At 44.7% G+C, this 6,000-nt stretch overlaps 1 pseudogene across 1 annotated transcript in view; it reads left to right on the top strand.

The window, feature by feature from the left end:
• The first annotated feature begins 1,545 nt into the window (after nt 1-1,545).
• LOC308268421 (putative ATP-dependent RNA helicase TDRD12) overlaps nt 1,546-6,000 on the top strand; it is a 110,646-nt pseudogene continuing 106,191 nt past the window's right edge. The window contains exon 1 of the transcript in view: nt 1,546-1,773. The product of the transcript in view is annotated as a putative ATP-dependent RNA helicase TDRD12 (transcript). The remainder of the gene's footprint in view (nt 1,774-6,000) is intronic.

Genomic DNA, 6,000 nt, shown 5'->3' with positions numbered 1-6,000 from the left:
TGGGATTAGGTAAGGGTCCAATTTTATTCTTTTCCATGTAATTATTATTTTTCAACAATATTTAGTTAAAAGATTATCATTTCCACCACCAAATGTTCGTGGAAACCTTGTCAAAAATAACTTGAAAATATAGGGAAGAATTTAGCTCTAGGCTATTATTTAACTCCAATGGTTTATATATCTGCCTTTACAATAGTACTACACTGTTTCAATTATTGTAGCTTTATATGGTTTGAAATCAGAAAATATATATCTTCTAGCTTTGTTCTTTTTCAAGATCGTTTTGGGTACCTAGACTCCATATTCCAAATTAGGATAGATTTTTTTCTGAAAAATAAATATATAAATATATGATGGTTTCACCTAAAAAATAGAAAAAAAATATTCTCTGGTAAGAAAGAAAGCAAAAAGAAATATTGAAATGTTATCTTTAAGTCATCAAAAGCTTGGTATCAGACAAATGAAACTGTTATGTGAGATTATCATTTTTAATTTTGGATAAATTGCTATAATACTAGATGTCAACCACTAAGCCAAGCATGGGAAGGAGGGATGGGGAGGGAGTGGGGTGGGGATTGGGTGAGGGCTGACTGGGAAAAGTGTGCATGTATGTCTACAAAAGTTTTTTTTTTTTTATCCCACTATGATGTATGAATACAGTGCACCAATAAAAAAAAAGCAAAAAAAAAGCAAAAATCTTGGTACAATATTTTACTCTTAGCATATTCTTTTGTCATATATAACTTAAAAATAGCAGTATTCTTATTGGTTATTAATTTGTTTGGAAATTAAATGATTTATAAATTAATCAATGAGTTAAGATGTAATAATTTACAATTACTAGGAAAATATTATTACTTTTAATGGAATAAACACAAGGAACAGACACATGATATTACTATCATACATATATAGAAATTTACAGTGAGACTGATAATACTCACTAAGATAATAGCAACTATTGAAAATTCCTCCTAAGACAATTCAAAATAGATCTACAATTCTGGAATATGAAATCATTTTCCAACAGTGGCTAAAAATCAAATTTATCCAGAAAACATTTTGTTAAAATTGCCTGCAATTTGGGCAATTTTACTTGACCTGTAGCCATGGTAATGAATACTTAGGAGGTACCCAAGCCAGTTTTAAACTGATTAAATCATTCAATGGCCAAGGCCATCTACTCACCAACCAATGTTAGACACTTCTTCCCAAAAGACAGGCAATCAGAGACAAACTCACTGTAAGAATTATGCTCCCAATCACCCACAGGCACCAATTACCAAGGCTATCAGTAAATAACCATGCTGCTATAGGAGTCAACCAACCACTTATCTTCAGGACGTTGGCCGATCAAGGGCCCCACGCGCGCCTGTGGGGGGCGCCGGCGGTGTGTAGACGGGACCCCGCGCGCCCGTGGGGGGCGGCGACCGTGTGTAGACGGACCCCGCGCGCCCGTGGGGGGCGCCGGCCCATAGTAGGCGGGCCCGCGCCTGCGCGGTGGGGGGCGCCGGCCGTGTGTAGACGGGACCCCGCGCGCCTGCGATGGACGCCCGGCCCGGCCCGCTGCAGGCCTGCGCGGGGCGGCGCGCGCGGGGGTGTGAGCGCGGTCCCGGCGGCCGGCGCGGGGCTGGACGGCGGCGCGCGAGGTGGGCGGCCCGGCCGGGCGGGAGGCTGGACGGGGGAGCCCGGTCGTCGGGGCGCGGGGCTGGAGGAGCGAGCCCGCCGGCTCCGAGCCCGCGCGGCGGGATGTCCGAGGTCCTGGTGCTGAAGGTGAGCTCGCTGAAAGGCCGTCCGCGTGGGTCCGAGCAGCCGCTCACGGGCAGCCTCAGCGTGCCCGCTGCGCTCGCGGGCTGCTCTGGACTAAGAAACTCAAGTCACTGCGGGGTCTCCGCAGTTCAGGGAGGGAGGTGCCCCGTGCGCGCCTTCGGACGGGTTCTTGGGCCGGGCAGCTCCGGTCCGCGCTGCCCGGAGGACCCGCCTCCCTCCCCGCGGGCTCCGGCGCTCGGTGCGCGGGAGCGGTGGCCAGGACCCCTGCTCGCTCCCGGCGGGCTCGGCCACCTGGGCCGCCCCTGGACCGCTCCCCTTTGTGGGTCCATGGATGCTGCTCCTGACACCAGAGATTGGAAACTGGAGGGAGGAATTTACCAGAGCGCAGCAGTGGGCTTGGATTAGTGGACAGAATACAGGTCACTTTAAAAGTCGTACTTTAAACCGGGCGTGGTGGCTCACGCTTGTAATCCCCGCGCTTGGGAGGCTGAGACAGGAGTATCGCGCAGGTTCGAAGCCAGCCGCACTGGCTTAAGAGACCCTGTTTCCAAACAAAATATAAAATAAGTCTGGGAGTGTAGCCCGGAGGTAGAAGGCCCCTGGGTTCCATCCCCAGTGCCACTAAATAAATAAATAAATAAATAAATAAATAAACCAAATAAATAAAGAGTAGTGGGTAGAGGAGAGGGACATAGCGAATGATGGGATTTTTAAAGCCATCAGCTTTCCTGCTTTGTTGGGTGTGTTACTGCGATGGAGCTCAGGGACATACCTCTCAGCTATATTTCCAGCCCTATTTTATTTTGATTCTGCCTCACAGCGTTGCAAGAGGCTAGAGTTGCTAGATGGCTGAGTCTGGTCACAAACCTGGGATCCTCCAGTCTCAGCCTCCCAAGTACTGGCATTACAGGTGAGCACCACCACGCCCAGTGCCTGCTTTTAGCTTTAAGATAATTCATCTGAGTAAAGATTCACGGACATTTGAAGCCGCCCTTACAGAGCATTTGCGCTGAGACATCAGGTGTTTTAGATTTATCTGGCAAGCTTCTCTCCACAAATCAGATGTCTTCTATCCTAAATATGGTGGTCAGATTTCTCTAACTACAGGACTCTTTGCTGTCTAGGAATCCTACCACTTATAGCAGAATGTTGGCAGGAGGAGCTGGACTCACTGCTTCCTGCTTAGGAACCTCTCTTTTCATTTGGGCCTGGGCCTTTATGTTTATCCCCTCAACTCTCATGGGCCTTTATGTTTATCCCCTCAACTCTGATATGCCTCCACTTCTGGCTTTTAATCAGCTCACCCTCTGAGCAAATATTCTGTCCACATAGATATCACTTGGCCAGATTAATACTGTTTTTACACAGGTAAAATATTTTCTGCCGGGCGTGGTGGCTCAGGCCTGTAATCCCCACGCTTGGGAGGCGGAGACAGGAGGATCCCGCAGGTTCGAAGCCAGCCCTGCTGGCTTAAGAGACCTTGTTTCCAAATAAAAATATAAAATAGGTCTGGGAGTGTAGCCCGGAGGTAGAAGGGTTCCATCCCCCAGTACCACCAAAAAAAAAAAAAAATTTTTTTTTCTTTACCCCAAGTGTGTCAGTAAGTAACTGGATAAACAAAATGTGGTATGTATAGGTACTATGAAATGTAAATATTACTTAACCTTAAAGAGATTCTGACAAATGCTTCAACATGAGTGAACCCTAAGGACATGATGTTAAGTCAGTCACAGTGAAACAAATACTGAATGATTCCATTTGTATGAGATTTTTTTTTTTTTTTTTTTTTTTTGTGGAACTGAGGGTGGAACCCAGGGGCTTTCTACCTCTGGGCTATAATCCCAGACCTATTTTATACTTTATTTGGAAACAGGGTCTCACTAAGTAGCTGAGGCTGGCTTCGAACTTGTGCAATTCTCCTGTCTCAGCCTCCCAAGCACTGGGATTACAAGCCTGTGCTACCACGCCCTGCATAGGAGATTCTTAAGACTAGTCAAGTTTACTGAAAAAGCATATTGGGTTTACTGTTTAGTGGATAGAGTTGTAGTTTTTTTTTTGTGTGTGTGTGTGTGATGCTAGGGATTGAACCTGGGGCAGTCTACCTTGAAGCTGTATATATATTCCCAGCCCTATTTTATTATTTTAAAACAGAATCCTGCTAAGTTGCTGAGGCTGGCCTTCAGCCCATGATCCTCCTGTCTCAGCCTCCCAAGTACTAGGATTACAGTCATGCACCACCACACCCAACTGTTATGTCAAATATGTTTAAGAAAGTTACATACTCATAGATTTATATCTAAAAGTTCCTGGTTTTTGGTGCTGTGGCAAATGTTAATGTTTTTAAATTTAAATAGGCAACATTCACTGCCGGAATATAGTAGTAAAATTGAATTTATAGCCAGGTATGGCGGCACACACTTGAAATCCTCGTATTCAGGAAGTGAAGACTGGAGGATTGCAGATTCATGGCCAGCCTCAGCAACTTAGTGAGGCCATCTACAACTTAGTGATACCCTGTTTCAAAATAATAAAATAAGGCTGGGGGTAGAATGCCTCTAAATTTCATCCCCAATACCACCACCACCAAAACAAAATTATTGTAACTTTTTTATCAGAGCTATTGTTAAGCTAATGATTGCATGATATTAAATACATTCAGAATTTTGAGCAACCATCACCACCGTCCATCTCCAGAACTCTTTTCATCTCGTAAATCTGAAGCTTTGTACCCCATAAACAATAACTTAAAACCCTGTCTCCCAAGTCCCTGGCAACTACTTTCCCACCTTTTGTGTCTCTGACTTTAACCACTTAACCTTACATTGGTAGAATCATATGGTATGTTTTTTGTCATTGATTTTTCATTTAATGACAAGTTTCAGCTACTTGCTGAGTCTGTGCTTGAACCTTCAATCCTTGTTTTAGCCTCCCAAATACTGAGATTACAGGTATGTGCCACCACGTCTAGCTCTTTTTATATTTATTTATTTATATATATTTTGGTATTGGGGATAGAACATTACCCCTGCCCTTTATATTTTTGGTTTTGAAACAAGGCCTTACTGAGTTCCTGAAAGTTTCATTATGTTCCTGTTCTCAACCTATGATCCTCTTTTCTCAGCCTCCAACTACAGGGATTACAGGCATGGGCATCCTCATCTCTTTTTTTATCTGTGTGTGTGGTGTTGGAGATTGAACCCAGGGGCATTCTATCTCCAAGATACACCCCATCCCTATTTTTTATTCTTTATTTTGAAACAGGGTCTCACTGAGTTGCTGAAGGCCTCACTAAGTAGCTGAGGCTGGTTTCGAACCTGTGCGATCCTCCTGTCTCATCCTCCCAGAGAGTGGGGATTACAAGCATGCGCCACCATGCCTGGCTACTCAAATTCTTGAACATATCTATGATAGCTGCTTTTTTTGTTCCTTTTTTTTTTTTTGGTGCTAGGGATTGAACTTAGGGGCATTTTACCTCTGAGTTATATGCCCAGCACTATTTTATTTTTTAATTTTGAAATAAGGTCTAATTAAATTGCTGAGGTTGACTGTGAACCTGTGATCCTCCTATATTAGCCTTCCAAGTGTGGGATTACAAACCTGAGTCACCACATCCAGTGTTGACAGCTGCTTTTAAATCCTCACCTGTGAATTACAATATCTGGACATCTTATCTTGGGTTCTCATTTCTGTGTGTGTGTGTGTGTGTGTGTGTGTGTGTGTGTGTGTGTGTGTGTTGGGGCATGGTATTGGGGATTGAACCAAGGGGCCTTCTACCACCGAGTTACGCCCCCAGCCCTGGGTATGGTGACACACACTTGTAATCCCAGTACTTGAGAGGCTGAGACCGGAGGATCCAGGTTTGCAGCCAGCTTCAGCTACTTACTGAGGCCATCCACAACTTATTGAGACCCTGATTCATAATAATAAAAAATTGGCCTGGGGGGTGTAGCTTAGAGGTAGACTGCCCCTTGGTTCAATCTCCAGCACCACACACACACCAAAAAAAAAGGGGGGGGGTCTTACTGAGTAGCAGAGGGCTTTGTTAATTTGCTGAGGCTGGCCACAAACCTATTATTCTCCTGTCTCACCTTCCCAAGTACTAAGATTACAGGTGTATACCACCATGCCAGGCTTAGATGTTGTGATTCTGATGAACTGTGCAGGCTTGCAGTTTGACTATGTTTGGGTCAGTCTACATGTCAAGAAGCTTGGTTCACACTTTGTGTACAC

This window comes from Muscardinus avellanarius, assembly GCF_963383645.1.
Source record: "Muscardinus avellanarius genome assembly, chromosome: 10".
Classification (NCBI taxonomy): Eukaryota; Metazoa; Chordata; class Mammalia; order Rodentia; family Gliridae; genus Muscardinus; species Muscardinus avellanarius.
Note: the sequence above shows the minus strand (reverse complement) of the source record. Positions and strands in the feature narration are given on the sequence as shown.